This window comes from Sinohyriopsis cumingii, chromosome 17 (genome assembly GCF_028554795.1).
Source record: "Sinohyriopsis cumingii isolate HCF-2022 chromosome 17, ASM2855479v2, whole genome shotgun sequence".
NCBI classification, from domain to species: domain Eukaryota; kingdom Metazoa; phylum Mollusca; class Bivalvia; order Unionida; family Unionidae; genus Sinohyriopsis; species Sinohyriopsis cumingii.
Window position 1 is genome coordinate 118,208,839 of NC_142977.1, and position 23,387 is coordinate 118,232,225.

At 39.9% G+C, this 23,387-nt stretch overlaps 1 protein-coding gene across 2 annotated transcripts in view; it reads left to right on the forward strand.

Moving 5' to 3' along the window:
- The first annotated feature begins 3,077 nt into the window (after positions 1 to 3,077).
- The window catches only part of LOC149779737 (uncharacterized), a 56,741-nt gene continuing 36,431 nt past the window's right edge, over positions 3,078 to 23,387 (forward strand). Inside the window, exon 1 of one of the 2 annotated variants that reach the window (XM_089940598.1) lies at positions 3,078 to 3,298. The gene's annotated coding sequence lies outside the window, so the exon portion shown is untranslated. Of the gene's footprint in view, positions 3,299 to 4,286; positions 4,397 to 23,387 lie in introns of those variants that run through there. The other variant, XM_089940597.1, reaches the window with a different exon arrangement.

A 23,387-nucleotide genomic window follows, 5' to 3' on the forward strand; every position in this document is an offset into this window, starting at 1 on the left:
GGTTTTATAAACAACATGCTTATCTCGATCTGAGTCCAGAACATTTCTAATTCTCCATGATGTTTACCTGATGTTTACCACACTTTGCATTATAATGTTACAAGCCAGGGGTCTTTACTCGACCGAGCGTAATAAAACCCTGGCGCGATTCCCTCTAGAAGTCCTACGTTTACCCCAAATTTCCAAAGATTTCCATACAACTTCAGTTGTAAATTAGAAAGTCCGACGTGTCTGTTCTGTGCATAAATTTTACTCTGATCAATACAAGGCCACAGATCCCACAACCTGCCAAGTATCTATCAACCGCACAACTCCATGGTTCCTCTTCGTTAGGTTTCCATACCGCCAGCAGTTCACGCCGTAGAAACTATGGTCTCACTGGATAGTCTCGTATTTTGACACACCCACCCACCCACACCCAATTATTAAGGTACAAGGCATGAACCTAATTATCACAAGGCTAGCATTTATAAATTCACACATAAGCGAAATATGTAATGTGGTTTAGATTTACTTTGAGTTAGGTTTGGAAATAGGTTGGCTTATTGGTGACTGCCTGTCACAGTTAGACGACCATTGGAGATCAAATGCGTAACTTAAGCTGCAAATGAGCAGCCGACTTGGCTTACGTATTTACGTGTGTCTGCTTCAGAGGTAAATATCTAAAAATTCTAGATGGTTGAGGGGTGATGAAAAGTATGCTAATTTGTTATAGTACTAGTGAACTTTATTCATGCATAAGGCACATACTGATTCTTTTAGCTGCCTTATTACAGGAAAATATTCAAAATAGCTATTTCCTGTCAAAAATTAATGTAAAATTTAGGGGTTGGTGGCAGTGTTGGTTCAGTATAAAAACCACCAGTTGCATCAGGTATTAACCTGATTGCTGCACTCAAAATCTCACATGTATGCTTTCTACAAAAATCATTAGTTTGTTTTTATTTGTATCTTCAGTATAAAATTATTCTCATTTGTCTGCAATAGGTCATTGTTGGATGAAAATTCACCAGAAAAACTGTCAAGTGAGACCTCTACAACTATCCCTTAAGACAGGGAACTATTTTAACTACACCACCTTAGGCCAGTCAATCCACGATTTCCAGGCACATTTCTCCAGTACAACTGCATGACATTTGCCACTTTGGCGACATGAACGGTATCTGCCGAGTGCCTTCTTATTTATTCCTTTGTGTAATTTACCGGTTTCCTACCGTAAATACTGCCATTTCAGTCACACCACCAATGTACACCACTAGATTTTAATAGGGACTATGGTAAGATAGGAACACTCACTGGTATTGACCTGAATTCGCGTTTGCTCCTAGTAACTGGCTAATTATTTCGGGTTAGGAATATTTCCATTGCACCGATTTCAATAAACAGACAAGTAATCACAAAAATCAAAGAATTCCTTAAAACGGGGCGCTATAACCAAATGCGCATACTCCAAATTTATTACAATAAATTCAGTACAGTCCTTATAACTACGGCTTTTCTTGAGATGAACGCTTGGCCCTCATCTAGGTTATTCTTTACCGCTCCGGTGACCTAGTGGTTAGAGCGTCCGCCTCGAATGCGGGAGGTCGTGGGTTCGATCCCCGACCGAGTCATACCAGAGACTTACAAAAATGGTACTAACAGCTGCTCGCTTGGCGTTCAGCATTAAGAGGTTAGTGTTAGGACTGGTCGGCATGGTGTCAGGATAATGTGACTGGGTGGGACATCATGCTACATGTTTACGGCATGATGCCCCAGTGCTAGACATCACTATAAACTAGCACAATGCAGACATCGTAGCGATATGACTGAAAAATTGTTAAAGCTACGTTAAAAATCAAAATCACATCACATTACACAGTTTATTCTTTAATGTAGCCAACACATTTCAAATTTTATGTCCATGGTGTCTATCAAAATAAAACAAAATATCCACCATCAATATAAAATATAATATTTTTATTTTTTTTAAATTGTATCTTTGTTATCAAATGGTTTAAAATGACCTGATCACTACAGTGTAAAACGCCTCGTCGCTGTGCTCCCCCAGTGGGGAAAAACGGGCGGATCCAGTCCTCAGCCGGTAAAGTTCAGTGGCCACACACATCACCCGTACTCTGGTAATATCCCCTCCCGTAATCACTGCCACCCACCATCCACCCTTGGTATTCGTGACCTCGCACTCCCTGACACATACAACTCCTCATGCCCGTCCTAAATACTCCAACTCACCTGAACCCAACAATCCTAGAAAAACCCTATCTCACGCAAACCCAGAGAAACACTGTCTTTTAGGACCTTGGGTAGACGAGTAATCTTATATCCTGTTTTACTGCTCCTGAATTAATTGTGATTCTTGTTAGCATTACTCGTGTATTATTATATCGGCGCACCCGTGTTCTGTCATCTTCGATAATTCCAAGTCCCCACAAAGGGCTATACGTACTTATGCCCGAAAATGTCGGTACGTGCACGAAATAAACATAGCTATGGAAAAATCTTATTCAACTTCTTGCTCGGAACAAAAACAAAAAATATTTCTGTTTGTTTTGAAGGTTAGCAAATGCGAAATAAAACGTCATTAGGTTCAGACTCTAAAAACAAACTGATATTTACACATCGATTTCAAGTAGGTACCGGTATACCTGAAGAACAAGTGCCACAGCAAACACTTGAACTTTTGTAAAAAGGAATGCTAATTGCATTAAAAAAAAACTTAAGCGTAAGACTAAATATTTTTTTTTATTTTTAAAAACTATGAACATAGGGTGATATCCACACACACACACACACACACACACGCACGCGCGCACGCGTTCGTGCGTAGTCTTTATCAGCATCTTATCTAAAACATTTCTTGATCTATAAATATGTGGAAGTCAAGGAACACACCTCTTTGACAAATATTTGACCTTCGTTTGTATTTCTTTTCTTATCAGGTGCGAAGAATGCGTTCCGATGAATAGGTAGCTGCATGTTATTATCAGTGCTTGTGATCGAGTGTGGTAATAAATGCACATAAAATGTTTATTTTGTGTTTATTTCTAGAGTTTCTCTTCACTATCTCCATGTTACTCGTATCGTTATCAGCCAAATGATAACATCGACGAAAAGGTTCGAAAACCAGTTGGATCCAGTTTAATTTAAAAACATTCAGTTTTCCCCTTTCACCTGTGGGATCATGGTTTTATCAGTAAATGATTGATTTAATGCCAGTACAATCTATTATGATAAAAACTAGAGTCGTCAAGCCCTTCACGGGAGATCAATTCCAGAGCTGTTTTGTGTACAATAACTGGTAAGTGCCGACATGGACAGTCCTTCTCCCCCTCCCTCTCTCTCTCTCTCTCTCTCTCTCTCTCTCTCTGTTTATATATCTATCTAAATTATCTGTCTCGATGCATATTTATCTATCTATCTATCTGTCTGTCTGTCTTCTGTCTGTCTGTCTGTCTATCTATCTATCTATCTATCTTTGATTTCCTTTCTTTAGTTATATTTTTTTCCTGTTTAAGTTTTCTTACGTTGATTACGCAAGTTTTAACAACTCCTTCAATGCGCTAGCAAGGGCAAAGTTGCCGACGTACTGCAACATTTTTAGGTTGAAGATATGGAGAAACCAGAGGAAACCACCGCCTTTGGACCAGGTACCCTTGCACTCGTCGGAAATGCGGATTTTATCTATGACCGCAAAGGTGCTAAGCAAACGCACTACCTCTCTCTCTCTCTCTCTCTCTCTCTCAATCGACCGCTCCGGTGGTCTAGTGGTTAGAGCGTCCAACTAAGATGCGGGAGGTCTTGTGTTCAAACCCCGGCCGAGTCATACCAATTACGAATAAAATTGGTATTAACAGAATTACAAGGTTAGTGTTAGGACTAGTCAGCCTGGTATCAGGATATTGTGACGGGGTGGGACATATTGATACGTGCCAGCGGCATGATGTCGCAGTGCTGGTCATCACTGTTAACTGCAGACATCGTAGCAATATAACTTAACAAATTGTTAAAGCTACGATAAAAATCCGAATCACACACACACACACACACACACACACACACACAAACACATTTCCATCGGTTCGTCTTAATATATATTGCATGCCATTTGTGAGCCTTTCAGGAATGTATATACACTGTAGGTTTTACAATCGATTGACCACGTTATGAACTGGAAAGGTATTAAAATTGCATTTATGTAATTTGTTTCAATATGGGAGCCATTTTAATGCCGTCCTAAAGAGCTGTGACGCTTTGAAATTCACTCATGTCACGACGTGCTCTTTTGAAAGGAAGCCCAATACATAAGTTGAGAAATAATGTGCATTGGTTATTTTGTATGTAACAACAGAGAGCGTCGATTAGTGTCACCACCATTTATGGAACTGCTTAAAGCAAGGTAAGACGGTCACAGTGTAGGGACTTGCATTATGTCCGTTTGTTCGTGATGTTTGTTAAAATCTACAACTTAATTTGGGGATGGGGGTGGACAGAAGTTCTTAAGTTTGCAAAGAGATATGGATAGATAATTGTTATATCTGCCTGTAGAATCTATCTATCTATCTATCTATCTATCTATCTATCTATCTATCTATCTATCTATCTATCTGTCTGTCTGTCTGTCTGTCTATATATCTATCTATCTGTCTATCTAACTATATATCTATCTGTCTATGTATCTATCTATCTGTCTGTCTGTGTCTGTCTGTCTGTCTATCTATCTGTCTATATATCTATCTAATCTATCTATCTATCTGTCTGTCTATCTATCTAATCTATCTATCTATTGATGTATCGATCGATCCATGGTAAAACCTACAGTGTATCTACATTCCTCAAGGTACATAAATGACATGACATGCATGCATGTATGTATGTATGTATGTAATATTCGCTGAATGAGGGCGATGATAGTAATAAAGCATTAGTTTAAACCTCACTAGTGAATGTCAATTTCGATAGGTAAATTAATACGTACTGCCACTTCTATTTAATGAAAGATCAATGAGACATACCTTGATATTATATTACAAATATGCAGGGGGAAGAGTTTTTATTGTACCAACGTATAGTGAATGTCTCTACCAACTGATCTTTTGCTTTCAAATTTTCACCAACTGCTAGGGAGATGTTTTTGTAATAACTGCTTCGAATGAAAGATTACAGAGGATGTGAAAAGATAAATAGAATGCCCCCACATTATGCTTCTTTGTTTTCCAATGTGTTTATTATTGAATAAGTGAAAATCCATGATAGAAACAAAACAATTAGAGTGTTGCTATGATATTAAGATCATTTTGAAGTGGAAGAAACAGATGGTTTGTTTTCATAGTTGATACATAAATTGCCAATAAATAACTAATGCTTCAGGTATGCATGTCATTCTTATCTTTTAAATCAATGCTTATTCTGTTTATAAAATATTTTTGCCTAATTAAATAAACATTTGGAATAGTGATTACATTTAGTGCCTTTTGTCGGGATTCATGTTTATAGGTTACTGCATTTGTATGGGAAATTATGAACGAGTTTATGGAGTAATACTGCACGATCTTGGGAGTGAAGTATTACTCCGAAAAACACCGAATTCATATTTTCCAACAAAATGCAGTAACCTTTCAATTTTATACTTATTTCGTTTTTCTACTTGAGTCATATTGTGAATGAACGCGCATTGAAACAACTTATACAGTTTTTTTCTGGAATGGATGTATATTGTTTTTCTGTCGATTCAACTTGATTCTGACTTTGATGGATTGCATTTATTAGCCGGGTCAATTCCGTATGATGCACATGTGATTTGAGCAGTGGATGGACTGGGCAACTATAACCGTGCTTCTGTTCTGTCATTGATTGTTTTAAATGATAATGTGGGGGAAAATATAAATCCTTTTATTTTAAATTATCAGAAAGACGTTAAGTGATATCACATTTATTTCGTCTTGCATGCAACAAGGAGAACATTATTTCTGTTTGAAATCTAGTCGAAATTACAGTACAATTTCGTGGTGTCTATAACGTTTTGTAACCCATGACACGGGTCATGTCATCCAAATTTGCATAACTAAATAAGAAAAAAGTACATGTTGAGGAAATTCAAGATGCATGTAAGTGTATTAATTGCCATTCATATTAGCATCTAAAGAAGACATATGTTGAATGCCCTGTCAGTTGCATGCTCTTTGTTGCAGATACCCCAGCTAGGTACATGCCATTTATGGCTCTTATCACTAGATTAACATTGTATCAAAACATTTAAACGGAGAAAATTGCAAACCAGTTGTTGTGTGACTGTCCAATTAGGCAGTGCAAATAAGACTTCTTCGTCGACTCGGCTTTTTGTCTCTGAGGCTCTTAGTTTTCTACCAAAACGTTGAGTTGCATTTTTTCGACAATTTACTGTTTTGACTGACTTGTAAAATGGTACGTTTCTGATACATATGAGATAGCCCTTGGCCTCAATATGTTTTTCCTATGTTATTTGTATAGACCCTAGAGACCTATGGTCATAGTCTTTACCATTATATTTGCGAAACATTACGAACATTTATCCTAAATAATTGTTTAAATGATAAGAACGGCATTTTCGATACTTCATCATTTACGTGTGTAGTGGACATTGCGAATATCTCGTTCCTTCGTTTCGTTCTTGGAACGTTTAATTTGTGATACTGTAAACGCGTCCACTTAGTTAATTTTAAAATCTCTACTTTCAAATCAACGAAAAAGCTTGTTTAGTTTATCCACTAATTATTATAATAAACAAAAATTTAAATGGTCGGCAACATGAGAGTACATTGTTTGTTCACAAAGTTGTTCCTAATACACGATACTATTTTAGATACACGTGTCGTGCAATAAGAGAACGTGTAGTGTAGAAAAATACTGCACAATTTTGACAACGTAAAGTTAACGGAGAAAACAAAATAGCATATAATAAGGCTATTTATTATTACTTTGTTGAGATTGATATAGCTGTCTATATGATTCTTCTGTGTTTCGTTGGGATTCCCGTTTCTATCTGTATGATTCTTTAGTGCTTCGTTGGTATTCGTATAGCTATCTATCTATATAAATTTTTGTGCATTTTAGCGATTCATATATCTCTCTGTAGGAGTCTTTATTGATTCGTTGGGATTCTTATATCTATTCAGGGCTCTTTAGTGCTTTGCTGGGATTCAGATAGCTTCATATAGAACTCTTTAGTGCTTTGCTGGGATTCAGATAGCTTCATATAGAACTCTTTAGTGCTTTGCTGGGATTCAGATAGCTTCATATAGAACTCTTTAGTGCTTTTGCAAGGATTTATATAGCTTCATATAGAACTCTTTAGTGCTTTGCAATGATTCATAAAGCTATCTACAGGACTTTTTGATGCTTTGCAAGGATACATATAGCTTTCCATAGGACTCTTTAATACATTTTTGGGATTCATATTGTTTTCTACGGGACTCTTTAGTGCTTTGCTGGGATTCATTTAGTTTTCTACCGGACTCTTCGGTGCTCTGCAAGGATTCATATAGCTTTTTACAGGACTCTTTCGTCCTTTGCTGGGATTCATATAGTCATATACAGGAATCTTTAGCGCTTTGCTGAGATTCATATAGCCATCTGCAGGACTCTTTCGTGCTTTGCTGGGATTCATATAGCCATATACAGGACTCTTTAGTGCTTTGCTGAGATTCATATAGCCATCTGCAGGACTCTTTCGTGCTTTGCTGAGATTCATATAGCTATCTGCAGGACTCTTTCGTGCTTTGCTGGGATTCATATAGCTATCTACAGGACTCTTTAGTGCTTTGCTGAGATTCATATAGCTATCTACAGGACTCTTTCGTGCTTTGCTGGGATTCATATAGCTATCTGCAGGACTCTTTCGTGCTTTGCTGGGATTCATATAGCTATCTACAGGACTCTTTCGTGCTTTGCTGGGATTCATATAGCTATCTACAGGACTCTTTACTGCTTTGCTGGGATTCATATAATTATCTGCAGGACTCTTTCGTGCTTTGCTGGGATTCATATAGCTATCTGCAGGACTCTTTCGTGCTTTGCTGGGATTCATATAACCATCTACAGGACTCTTTAGTGCTTTGCTGAGATTCATATAGCTATCTACAGGACTCTTTACTGCTTTACGGGGATTCATATAGCTATCTATATGACTCTTTGTGCTTTGTAAGGATTCATGTTAGTATTGTATTATACAATTCTTAAGACATGATGCTTCTAAAAAGATAACTTGAAATTTCACCGAAATCAGACAGGTTATGAATTAGTTTAAAATATGGTTAGTACATATTTCTTACAGTTTCGTTCAATTTCTGGGAACAAGTCCCTCAAGACCAACTGTATTACGTAATTATATGTATTTATACAAGACTCTGAGGACAAATCGCATTATGTATCCATATGTAACAATCCCTCAAGACAAATTGTATTACGTAACTATGTAATTATCCAAGTCCCTCATGACAAACTATTCCGTAACTATGTAAGTATCCAAGTCTCTCAAGACAAACGGTATTACGCAACTATGTAATTATCCAAGTCCCTCGAGACCAACTGTATTACGTAATTATATGTAATTACACAAGATTCTGAAGACAAAATGCATTATGTATTCATAAATGACACAAATCCATCAAGACAAAATATTACATAACTATGTAATTATCCAAGTCCCTCACGACAAATTGTATTACGTAACTATGTATTTATCCAAGTCCCTCAAAAGAAACTGTTATGTTACTACATGTAATTGAACAAGTCCCTCAAGACAAACTGTATTACGTAATTATATGTAATTACTCTCACCCGGCGTCAGCTAATAGCCCTCTTGTTGCTTGTTGGTTTGTAAAATATGGAGATGTTTAAGTACGGCTTCAAACAACATGGCGAGAAAGGGCGACCAAAAAACCAGCTGTAGGTGAATTAAAAAAATCAATGCTTTGGGTAACGACAAATGTTTAAAAATAGAGGCTGAGAACAAGCGTATGACATTTAATCTATACGCAATTTATTTTTGCCAGTTTTATTATCACAATATTAGAAAGCAAATCCTAAGTTAGTTTAAAATTGTAAGTTAGTTTACAACATTAGAATGCAAATCCTAAATTAGTTTAAAATCCTATATTAGTGTACGATATTTCTCTAAAGTTTTCATTTTGTAATCATTGTGTGCATCAGAAGAATGAAACATGTCAGTTCTGTAAGTACACCATTTTTACCAATGTAGTTTGGGCATTTAAAAGCACAAAATGAATTCAGTTAATAAAATAAAATTAAATAAATAATAAAATAAGTGAGCAACTTATGTGTCTAATGTGAACATTTTGTAGCTATAGTATTAAAAAGGATATATTCGTCTGGCTTCAGTAATGCCAGAAGCAGCAGGGAGGGCGAATCCTACAAAGGTCTAGAGACCGCCAAATGATAAAATAAGCCTTAAAAAAAGCTAATCCTACAACAGCAACGAGACAAAAAAACGCGACCCCCCCCCTCAACTTGTTGTCGCCGGGGGCTGCTCTCTTCGAGTTTCTCACGTTAACCATACAATGTATCAAGGCCGACGCGGTATCGTGTACGCGGGTCGTGTAAATTTATTGTTACAAATCCATGCGGGGAAATTAAATCATTGACAAATAAATAATGGCAAATATCGGAGAAGCACTTACTACTAGATTAGCTCGAGAACGTCTCGAAGCAATTCAGAAATTTCTTCCTGTCCGTGATAGTGTCAGACAAAAATTACAACTAAGACAGCAAGCACGGGAAGTCTTTGCAGAATCCGCGGAGGAATTATTTAAACCCGTGACCAAAGCTACTGAGAAAGTTACAACTGTCATCAAAGAAGATCTTCTTCCGGTATCAAAACAAACTGCAACGCAGGCTGAAAAAATAGCAAGAAGAACTAAACAGACAAAGAAGATTTTACAAACACTTCCAGCTGATATCGCTGCGGCTCAACCTCCACCTGTCGGTGAAGAAATACTTGAGGGTACTGACGTCGCCGATGTGGGAGAAGAACCAAAACCAGTAAAAGAAAACGTAGAATTAGCTGCAAAATTTAAGAAAGGTGTTGTCGAAGATATTAAAAATTCTAAACCAGAAGAATTAGTTAAAAAAATATTAATTAGTATGTTTAATAAATCTAAAATTTTAAACCCTCCCCATGATAAAGTAACTGATGATAATCTTATCAAATGGATATATCGAATACGCACAGGCAAACCGCAGGCTAGAGATGATGATTTAGAGTATAGAATTCTTGATGAAGAAGTAAAAAAACTTTATAACGAGCGAATGAAACAACTAAAACAAAAACAGCCCGCCGAGTATCAACTTCCTCCACCTCTGCAACAACAGCAATCTTCTTCTCCACCACCGCAGCAGCAGAAACAAACTCGGCAGCGGAAAAAACAACCTCCACCACCGCAGCCACAACTTCGACCGCAATCTCCAGAGGAAGAATTTCACGACGCACCAGCCGCTACTGGTAGTGGTCTGGGAAATAATTTTATTTGCCCTGATAATATCGTCAATGACGTATCACGGTTGGAAGTTCTCATCGGAGGAAGACGTGCCGGAAACAACTCTCCGGAAATTATAAATGAAGCCGCAGATATTTGTCAACGACTATTTCAGCGCGGTATCATGGATATTGGCGTTTACCGGGGGCTCATTGATGAACTCGCAGACGGTTACCACAGCGACTAGCAAATTTAGTTAGAGAAACAATAATTAAATAAAATGATCGTGCACAATTCTCAACCCGGACACGCTAGCGTGTTATCAGTCCGCGTAGTGAACTCGCGATTACCAGTCTACAGAGCAACCTACGGAGATGGTCTCGGTGATACAATTACTGGTTTGTTTTCAAGAATAGCCCCTAAGGCATTACCGATTGCAAAACAATTGTCGATGAAAGCTATTGATGTCATTAAGGATAAAGCCCTTGGATCTGTTGGTGATCTCGCCGGGAAAGCATTCGCGTCAATCAAGGACAGACTGTCACGGTTAACTCGTAGATCAAAAAAACCGCCACCGGTGAAACTGGCCAGTACTGAACTTATGCCCGCGGATGTCAGTAAAGTAATAAATCAGGCTGCCAATCAAAAACTCGCGGAATTAATAACCCAAACACCCGAACAAATAAATACAAGTTTGATATCAGGAAGTGGACTTCGTTTTAGACGGCGATGATTTTATATAAAAATGTTCAAACGCATATCCGATCCCGCATTTGACATGGATGCACCAATACTCAAAGACGATTCTGTACATGATTTTCAGTATTATTCTTACGAGGCAACTGTACCTGATCAACGGGGGCGAATTGAATTGCGAGTTCGGGACACAAGTAGATATTTCCTACCCGCGGAAGCATTTCTTGAAGTTACGGGTATGCTTGTAACAGATGTTGTCCCTAATACACCATACGGAGATAATGTTCGAGTTGGTTTTGTCAACAATGGTATCATGGCACTGTTTAAAAGTGCTTCATACAGCATTGATGGAAGGGAAATTGAAACAATTCAGGATAACGCTGATGTTGCTACAACAATCCTGGGATTGGCACGATACTCCGATGACTACACTAGATCAGCTGGTCCGACTATGATGTTCGCTAAGGATAATTCTGATCATCCCGAACACAGACCTACTATTCCAGTACAAACAGCACAAGACACTGCTGTAGACCCACAGCCTGCTGGATTTGCGGCCAGGCCAGGTGCTGCATTTCCAATATTAAGACCTAGTCCAGAGTACAATTTAGGTTTTGCAACGCGCAAGGCGATGTTAAAGGATGCTAATAGGAGATTTTCATGCGCAATTCCACTCTCTCACATCTTTGGATTTTGCAGAAATGTCCGAAAGGTTATTTTTGGAGCCAATCATACAGTTGTACTTAACCGAAAAAGTAATGACAATGACGCCATCTGGCGAGAAGACGGTGCTGCTGATGGTAAAGTAGTATTATCCAAGCTTGCGTTATGGATGCCAGTAATGTCTCCATCACTCGCTGAAGAGCAACGGTTACTCTCTTTTATGGACACAGGCGGTAAATCACTGATATCATGGTTAACAACAACAACAGATTCTATTCAAGGTGCTGGTGTTGGGGAGTTTACGTGGCATATATCATCACAACAGGGAATATCAGCCCCGCGACATATTTTTGTTGCACTCCAGGCTAATGCACGGGTAAATTCACAAACACGATCGCATATGATATTTGACAAACTTGCTGTCTCTGGGGTTTCGCTGCGAATAAACGGACACCAAGAACCATCCGAGGACATACTAATAAATTATACAAACAATCAGGTCGCACGGGCATATCACCGTCTGATGTCATTTATGGGACGTGATCAAAATGTCGATACTGGTCTGCAAATATCACAACTGGATTTCATATCGTTGTATCCCATTTACTACTTTTCGCTGGAACATCTTGATCTGACCAAACAATCTGTCGTTGATATACACTTCCGCGCAAATGTTGGCGAGTTCCCCGCCGGTGCTCCAGGTCCACCTGCAATTCCTGCTGGTTTTAGAGCTGTCGCGGTTATACTCTCCGATAAAGCAATGCTGCTTGAAGGTGTTGGCGGACGAATGAGAGTTATTGACGCTCCCGTAGAAAATATGTAACAATTAAATTAGTTTCTGAAATATAATGTCATACAGTCACGTTAATGTCACCTTGACTTCCGGTCAAACGAAGAAATTGCAATCGAAACACGCAAGCACGTGCGGGACATCAATAACGTTAAAACGAGATCAACTTGTTGGTGGTCCAAACAAGCTGTCGTTGACTAATACTCAGATTAAACATTTTAATAAGGCACTAACAGCAAAAACCGGTGTCCGACTTGATTTCTCTGCTGCAGCTATCAAGGACATGACTAAAACCGGTGGAATATTTCCTCTTATTCCAATACTCGCCGCAACACTAGCACCAGCAGCAGTCGCAGCAGCAAAGGCAGCAGCGTTAGGAGCAGTTGGAACCGCAGCTGGACTCGCACTAAAGAAAGCAACTGGAAATGGATACCGCAACCGGGGCACCACGGGTGGTAATATCCCACTTGCGGCCCTTCCAGCATTGATCTCTGCAGCAGCTCCCGCCGCGAAGGGGGTTATGTCTTCACCTCCCACTAATATAGCAGGATTGCCTATGTTAGCTCTTGCGGGAATGGCGGCACTAAGGAAGGCAACCGGGAGCGGATACAAGAAAAAAAAGGGACGCGGACTAAGACTACCAGGAACTCCACCATCATGGTATCCAAAAAAATTCTAACGCCGTTGAGCAATTTTGATTTACTCGATGCTGTTAAAAAATTGCGTATAAAACATTTCAGAGGTGTATTTATGCGAGATCAATTACCGACGCGGCCGAATAATCCAGAAACTGGCATTATCAATCTCGACAACAAAGACGGTCCTGGAACTCACTGGGTTGCTTACGCGATCGATCCACGTGGAATTATCTATTTTGATTCGTACGGTTTAGCACCGCCAGTTGAGTTTCTCAGGTATGTCCGCGGAGTGCCTCGCACTCTCAACAGCAGATTTTCTAAGAAATCCAAAGGATTTTCAATTCCAGTGTGGCAGTCGACGCTACCAACACAAACATTAATTGATCCGCCCATTTGCGGAAACGAGGTTTTAAATGTTCTTGATGCAATCTCAAGAAATCCAGCAACGTCTCCGCATCGAGTAGTGTATGAATATACCGCATCCAACGCTAGCGTTTCCAATGCTTAGCATTTCTGGAAGTCCCTGGAAATCTCCGATTTCTGAGGACTTCTCACGCATTTGAAAAACAGCAATAAGAATAATGGTGGATATTTACGGAAGACCTTTCACAAGAAAAGTCAAACCTGGCACAGATGTTGATCTCTCAAAATATGCGACCCGAGATGAAGTCGATAATCTTTTGAATCTAGCCGGAGTTGACCCAGATGAAGTTGCTGTTTTTCAGGACAAGCAAGGAAAACTAAAAACTAGCAACATCAAGTGGAATGATTTAATCCGTAATGTTCGTACAGCTATCCCTGGTAACTTTCCCGTTTTTACTGACCGTGGTAGCATCAAGGACTCGAACATATCAATCGCAAGCATCAAAGACAGTATTGATAGCGGCGTTGATAAATGTGTGAAAAAAGCCGGTGACACGATGACAGGCGAACTCAGCATGAATGGAAACAAAATAACCGTACTCAGAGATCCAGCCTCGAACGACGATGCAGCAAACAAACAATACGTCGACACGCAGTACCAACACGTTGCTGGCCTAATCAGCGATAAAGTAACAAAATCCGGCGACGTAATGACCGGCGGACTTGACATGAGCGGCAACAAAATAACCGCGTTAGCAAATCCCGAATCCGACCAGGATGCGTCAAACAAACAATACGTGGACATCGTCAACGGTAAACTAAATACGCTGCGTGCAGAGTATGATGTTCACGTGGGCGCGTTTACAAGACTTCGAAGAAACTTCTCAAAAACTGATGAGACCGTGGATAAGTTCTTTGGGGATCCTCCAGTCGTCGACACGAAACTTTCTGAAATCATACCAAATCTTACTAATAACGCCAACGATATCAATAAGATTAATACCCGGTTAGGTGTAGTCAGAACGGAAAAAAGTTTTTCAGATCAAGTTCAGATAATAGAAAATAACATTAACACGATCAAACAAACACAGCAGAATATAGTATCGGGTATTCCTGAGATCGTTAACAAAACCAGTTTGATTAAAGTTCCCACTGGAGTTACTCCCGGGCATATCACCAACATCGTATTCACGGTATCATCGGGATTCGCAACATGGTCACGACAAAATAGCACTATCAAATATACAGCAACAGCCACCGGTGTTTACAGGTTGTCTGTGTTTTCAGCCGCTAAATTTGAAATCTTCACAACATATCCTTGGAGACATTCCACCGATAAGTATTCCGGGGTTTGCACTATAATACTAAACAGCAACGCCGAAGAAACATTTATGCTTGAAGCCGCCGACGATACTTTAACATCAACATCTTACTGGTGGTGTTTGGAATTCGTCGCTGCAACGCCTCAATTGGTTACCGCGTAATTGAAAATCGCCGGCGATTTTAAATAATAATGTCAACGCAAGGACTCTCCGAGTCCTCACACAAAAGCGTTTCTGAAAATGCGAAGCATTTCCGCGGGAATGAATATAGATACAATCAGGTCTATGAGTGGCAATCAGAATTAAAAACCGTCATCGACGAGCTTAATCGTAAAGTAAGGAAGTATAAACGCCGCGTTGTAGTATTGGATGTTATGGTTTATTCGGTATCTACCGCTGTTGCATCCGCGGGATTAATACTATCAGCGATAACTCCCGTGACTGCAGTAGTCGCTGCAACAATTTGTGTTTCTGTGACAACAACCACCGCCGGCGTCTTTGGAATAATAGCAAAAAAAATATCATCATGCGCGAATACAAAACTGCACGATTACACAACCAAATTAACTACCGCCGTGACCGCATATCAGAAACTGTCATCGCTGATATCATCAAGTCTCGACGACGGAACGATATCAGATTCTGAATTTACGGCGATGTCACACGCGTACAATGACTATTTGAAAAGTTCAGTAAATAATAACGATGGCAACGCCACAGGAATTGCTTCAACAAATAGCCACAAACACAACACCGGTAAAAACAACGATGATCTCAGTATCGTCGACGGAACCCCAATTCGGTATTAATTTTCGAACTCCAATTGCCGTGAACGAAATCGCGTTGTCGAAGCTCAGTGCGTATCACAGCTGGCCTAATGTCAGAGCGGAATCATTTTCCGGTCAGCAGCCAAATAATTCGTTTGTGTTTTCGTGGAAAACCAAAGCCGACTCTGACGAATTCGACTGGGATACAATTACGCTACCCACTGGGAGTTATCAGATCGAAGAAATCAACGCGGAGATACAACGCCAAATAAAACGAATCACCGGCAAGGAAGCCAAAATATCTGTGACCGCGCACGAACCAACGCTGTCTGCGGTCATTGAAATCTCAACACGGGGATACGCCGTGGATATTTATAGCAGCTCAATCAGGTCCGTATTAGGATGGCCACAACAACGACCCGAGGTCGAACCGGGTCCACCGCCACCACCATCGAAGTTGAATTTTATGACCAACAAGGAAGAAGAACACGACCTTTTCGCGACACCGTGGACCGACAATGAGGGTAGACGTCAAACTCCACCACTATATGATGATATTTTATTCCCGGAAATCTCCGAAGACGATTTGTGGGTAAGATTTATCCGAACCGGTCACCCTGGTTCCCTTAATTTAGACATACGCGGAATAGAAGAAGTGTTATTTGTTCTGATCAAACAACATCATCAAGAACAGCTAGGACTATTGCGGGGGTATTTTCAAGAGTATATTTCTTCCAGTGATAAAATCGCAACTCGTAATAAAATTATCACCACGTTAGAAAAACTAAATAAACTCGCATCTATGATGGAAAAACTACATCAACTAGTAATTCAAAATCTTCTTCTTAAAGTTAACACGAAAGAAAGAATAAAATTTGCAATCCTGTATAATATTATCGAGGGTGATATTCCAAATTTTAAACTTCCTGGATATAACGCACCTGCGCTACGAGAATCAGTCCAAGATCTCATCACCGAGTCCTACAAAAATATTCTTGCCGCGTACGCGAAAACAAAACCACAGCCGGTTATTCTCAAGCACGATAACAGTATAGCATCCGATGGTAGACATATCTCACCGGGAATTGTAAATATCACAGATGTGGTCGCGGTCAATCTTGTATGTGACGTCATCGACGGTAGCTACAGCGCTGGCAGCGCTAGCGCTGACACAACGACGGCCACGCAGGGGTTTATTCTGTATACGTTCACACCAAGAGACCCCCCTGGTTTTCTGATTGTGCAAGAACCAATCAATGTGGTCTATCTGCGGTGTGCCAATCCGTGGTTGTCAACGATAAATTTCAAACTCGTCGACCAACGTGGGAATCTGTTGGATTTGCGTGGTGAGACTGTGAGTATAAACCTGCTGGTGAAATCCTAATGGATTTTCGTCTTAAGACTTCTCATTTAAAAAAATTGCAGTTGTGTATAATGCGCGAGTATATCCATGTCCGAGTTCGCATACATGACAAACAAATTCTCAACGCGGCAATCAGGACCGCATTTGATTTCCCGGAACAGTATTCAGAACTCGACAGTGTCAAGTTCCCTGTCGAAATAGTCGTTGACGACCACGGCAACGAAGACTTCTTGTTGACACGGCCGCAACAGGAACAGTTACAGAAGTATCACACGATCACAGTTTTTTGTGACCAAGAACACATCATGAACTATTCTCATTCGTGTATTTCCGCAGAAACACTCAAGCAAATCCTGAAACGCTAGCGTTTTCGGGAACTCAAAGAGTTCTGAGAAATCTAAGGACTTGAGAAGTCCCTTGGACTTCTTGAGAAATGCTTGCATGAGAACCCCAATGGGGTTCCCCAGAAACGCTAGCGTGAGAAATGCTTGCATTTCCATAGTAGAATTTCAAAGACAAAAAAAAATAATACTTTTTTTTTACCCTTGTAAACTCACAATGGTGTTTCCACGAAAATGTGAAACATTTCTCACGCTAGCGTTTTTACGTTAGACTTCCAGGGAAGTCTCTGACTTCTCAGAAATGCTTAATGTATCCAGAAGTTCATTGGATTCTGAAAAGTCAGAGACTTGAGGAATCGGAGATGAGAAGTCGGAGACTTCCTGGGAATTCTTTATTTGATTTTTTAGCAGTCGTACTCGGGAATTAATTAATTTTCGAGTCTCATATTCATGTGATAGTGTGCAACGAATACTTTCAACTGCACGCGTCAGTGGAATAAATTCGGATATTTGTTCGTTGGTGATCTCGGCAAGTGATCTATAAATGCAATTTTGCAGCATTTTAATGAACCTATATCGGGAAGGAAGAGTATTTTTCTTCGTTGATAGCTCATTCAAGGATTCAAAATCCGACATAATTGTTTCAGGGTCTGTTAAAATATTAAAACCCCGCTGTTTCAATTTTTGAATTTCATCAATTACGATTCTTATGTTTTCGTAATTCATATATATTATACTATTTTTTTTATCTAATACGGAAAAATGTAAACATTTTTGGAAATGTGAAACATTTTTAAGTCTAAAGACTTTCTGGAAATGTTTCACATTTCTCATGCAGAGCATTTCTCGTCTTTGACTTCCGAGTTGTCGACGTAACAAAATGAGATTTTTTGTTTTAGTCGTTTTGAAAATGCTTTTTTGTTAATCCCAGCTGCGACACGCTGTACAACAGGTGAACAAATATCGTAATACTTCGCGGCGGCATACATCGACGGGAATACTATTTCGTCACCGGTCTGTGTATTATGCCCCCGGACAGGTCTTACAGTTTTTTTACCACGTCCTGTTTTACCCGACAGGCAGTTCTTGCTCTGGGTGACCATGCGAAGATTGTCTACGGAGTTATCAAGAGGGTTACCGTTAATGTGATCAACAACAAAACCTTTCTTGATTGGTCCATGAAAACATTCATAGACGAAACGATGACATAAATATCTCTTTCCGGGCGTGACAGTAAACCGACGATAACCATTGTTATCAACTCCACCAACTGGTCGTCTTCGCGTGCAGTGTCGCACCGTGCCATCTCGGTTTGCCTCATAATTTGGAATAGTTGGATGTGCAACAAATTCTTGTTGTGCAACAAATTCTTGTTGTGCAACAAATTCTTGTTGTGCAACAAATTCTTGTTGTGCAACAAATTCTTGTTGTGCAACAAATTCTTGTTCGGGGGGGAATTCTTGATTCATTATACTATAAGCAAATCATTTGTCTAATTCATAATTTGTCTGAAAACTTATTTATGTAATCACGCTCATGAAAATCAACCGCGGAAATATTATTTTTTTTAGTATAATATCGTTTAAGCTCGCGGTATCGTTTCCCACCGCAACGTGCACATAATTGTGTTTTTCCTTTAACTCCAACGTGGCATCGGATACACGGTATTGGTCCTAAACTTCCATTTCTTACTTGTTGGGCGTGTTGTCCGCAGTATTCCCCCCTGCAGGGTTTGTTACACGGAGTTGATGAATTAAGTCGAAGCCAGCAACAATGGTTCATTATATAATATATTTGTCTATTTAAATACTTGTCGTAATTATAATAATGAGTTTTGAAAGACTATCCAGAATAAAACCCGGAAATCTCCAATTTCCCCGAGGTCGATTCGATCTTGACCGGTTAACCGGCGATGTACGACGAAGAGAGTTAAAAGAACTGCTTGGTGTTATCAAGAATGCCAAGGAAGAGTTTCGTCGTGATGGTGCCGCACATGTGTGGTCGACATATAAAATTATCCCCGAAACTCGAAGAGCTTTTGGCGATGCTAGCATCGCTCACGCGAGCGTTATCATTGATGCTACCATGAACGATACAATCGCGCGTAACATAATTGGGTATCTCGACGATAGAAGATATTTCATACAGATAAAATTTATTGTCAAAGTGGTCAACGAAAACGACGATGACACGTGGATTATCCGTGATAAAAATGATCCTATCCTTGACATTAAAAGGAAAACTATTTTGTTGAGCAATAATTCTAGACCAGGAATGTTGACGGGGGTTGATATACCGTATTACGCCAGATCGTATCCAGTAACTGCAGTCGTTTACGGAATATATCCGATAAAGAAACCAAGTGTAGATAAACTCACGCCAATGAAAACATCAGTGGTGTTAAATTGTGTAGCTGAGCGAGTAATGGAACATTTTAAAAACGCAGCACGTGGAAATGGTCTAACTGAGATCAGAAAAAATAAAATAACAACATGGGCTAATCGAGTCAAAGATGTAGGGGCGTCAATTAAGGATGTTGCCGCGCTAGAAAAATTATTAAGATTTCCTATAACGGTATTATCGCTAACAGGCGAGGAATTGTATAAATCGAAATACAACCGTAGTGGAGCTTCAATAACAATTATTGATCATAACAGCCACGCCTGGACGGAATCAGTTAAAATATTTCCACGCGATCGTGTTATAAGGTATTATTCCGCGGGTATGTTTGATTGTATTTATCAAATGAGTAAAACCGATCCGGTATCGGTATGGTTGTTTAGAAGTTCTGAAGTTGGTGATTATGACCAGTTCGTGACCCCGAACGGAGAAATATATAGAACTGTGGAGTTACAAAATGAAATGAAAGCGCTCACAGAAAAATATTCAACTGAGCAAGTTGATCAATTACTAACTAATTGTTTTACTGTTCCAAGTGTTGCCGCACATATAGCACGACAAAAAAATAATTGGAAACCAACCATGAAGAGTTTTCTCGAGAATGTTCAGCAGAGTTGCATCGAATACGGACACGGCGGTTTATGGAATAGTGTATTTGTTAGTGATAATATGGTATCGGTGGATATGATTGCGTGCTATCCAGGAAGTTTTCTTGGCCGTGGTGAATGCGCTGAATACTTTGCGCGGTTTGGACATCCCACAAATTTAATGACAAGAGTAGCTATTAACGGACCTTTACCTGATTTTGACCTGACTGGATTTGCTCACGTGGAATCGTTCGAATTTGCAACACGGTTACATCCTATTAATTATGCTTGGTTTGGCAGACATTTCCACGAAAAGAAATGGGTACCGTTTTCGCTGTTGCGATTTATGGTTGATAAAGGAATATTAAAATCTATTACTGTCAGTACGGGGATTATTTGTTACTCAAAACAAACCTCAGTTTGGTTACCAACTGCGGACACGTCCGAGGAAGAGCGCAACTGTAAAGATCTCGGCCGAAGATTGATAGGTAAATTTACTCAAGGCGGAGCATATGATCATAAACGACATCACAGTCGATTAATTATGGATGAGGAAGAATTAAATTTTATTATCGCTGATACTACTGCGAAAGATACATTCTGCTCCCGCGAGGACATAATAATCCCGGACGGAAAACGATTAGGAACAGTTGTTAGTTATATAGACGGTGATTCAGCTCAGTATACTCATTTGAGATCCTCTATGCTGGCTTATGTTTCTATAAATTTACTGTCGATGGTGAATAGAGTTCCCTTCGTGGCAAGAGTTGCGACAGATTCGTTTTATATTCACGAAGACGATTTGACTGTGTTAGATTTGCCAACATCTAATGGTCAATGGGGAACATGGCGAGTAAAAAAAGAAGAATTACACTCGTACTGCGCATCAGCTGATGTCGAAATTAAAGATGAATATCGGAAATCAACAGGGATGTCATGGACACCTTCATCGGGACCTTCTGTGCACGATCCAATTGCTAGACACAGAACAGTTTATTTGAACGGACCTGGAGGATGTGGTAAGACAACTCGTGCAATCGAACTATTCCGCGGTTCTGATTTGATCGTGCTAACACCAACACACAGACTTGCCAGAGAAATGATACAACGGGGAGTAAAGGCCTGCACTTATCACGGCTTTTTCAAATACAGCGGCGGTACATGGACTCCTACGCGAATGGGAACGAAGTATATCCCGGAGAAAATCATCTGGGATGAAATAGACACTGTGCCGCTGGATACATTACAACGGTTCCTGACGTGGTTGTTAACGAAAAATACCGCAGTTGTGATGTGCGGCGATCATGGTCAACCACCACCATTTGTCGGCGAATCCCCCCACGAGTGGTTACGAGGGTTTGTTGATTATTACGAGGAAATGCGTGATGACATCAGAGCGCTTGATGACACATTAAAGGAGTTTAAAAAACTAATTAGGCTACAAACCAATAAAGTCCAATGTGAAATAATGCGTGAAATAATTCCAGAGACTTCATTTGATAACTTTTTAACGGCGTGGAAACCAGATGATTTAATTGTTGCAAGTAGAAAATCAGTCAGAGATACACTTCAGCGGCGACTATTTCAGTTACAGCGGCAGAAATTTCCAACGTTGGAAGTGCCGTTATGTTATAGACCAGATGATACACGATTGCAGAATACTGATGTTGATATTCCCGGAAAACCAGAGAAACAAAATTTAGTATTGAATGATATAGTAACAGTTAACGTCGATGCGGTCGAAGATGCATTAGCAATAAATAAATCACCGTGGACACTAGGATATGCTATGACGATTCATTCAGCACAAGGATTAACTATTTCTGATACAACTGTTTGGATCGTTGATGACCGCATCGAATGGTCAAATTTAGTTTATTTAGCCGTGTCCAGAGTAAGAAAGATGGCTCAGTTACGAAGAATTGCATTAGATACGTCAACGAAGTCAGCCGTTGTTGAGTTAACGCAAAAAGATCAAATAAGAAAAAAATTAGACAGTTACCGACAAAGCGACAAGAAAAATAATAGAGAGTTTAACCTGGATATCAACGCTGTGTTGTCGTTACGTGAGCGTCAGAATAATCACTGCACGAGTTGTAATTGTTTATTGCTGTGGCAGTATCCGAAAAACGACCCAAGACAATTTACCGTGGATAGAATAGACAGCAATCGCGGTCATACGCGTGAAAATGTAATGCTGACCTGTCTTGAGTGTAATCGACGCAGAGGTGTTGCTGCAGTTATTTAAGTGATCGAGGTGGTAATTGTGTATCCGCGGGGATCACCTGAAGTTGCTCGCGTGTGAACCCACGCTGAGGAGCAGTTGAATCTAATCTGTAGATTGCGTTTCTCCCAGTTGATCTGGTTATGCTGGATATCTTGTGTGTGGTAACACTCCATGTGGGATCGGTTGCTCTTTTTTTTCCTCCTTCGAGTTCGCCGGGTTCGTATAAATACCTAACGGTGACATTACCCGCTAGCGTCGTTGGCTGCGTTGAAACATGTCCGTGAATCACTTTAGTGATCGGGGGTATATATTTTTTTGTGATTGCATTTACAGGTCTCATGTTTGTTGTTCTGGTAATTTCATTATTCAGTGCGTGGATCACGTTTGGCAGTCTTGCAACCCATTCACGAGATCGTGTATCGTAAATGAATTCCCTCGCGTACTGGTATCCGAATAATCTCTCAGCGAGTGTTCTATTAAATCGCTCAACAATTGCCTGATCCCGATGAATTTCAGTATGTCCTCGTCGTATGGTAACGTTATGCTGCTTTGTCAGTGATGACACCGCGCCCTGAAATTCTTTACCAGGATCAACTTGTAATAATCGTGGCCAGTTTAGAGGTCCTCGTTGATAAATTCGTTTAAACGCAGAGGCGACTTCGGACGCTGTTTTAGTCGCTAACGGTTCTGCTTCTTTGTATCTACTGGCAACATCAACTACTGTTAGCGCGTATTTGTATATTTTTCTACGGACAGTATCA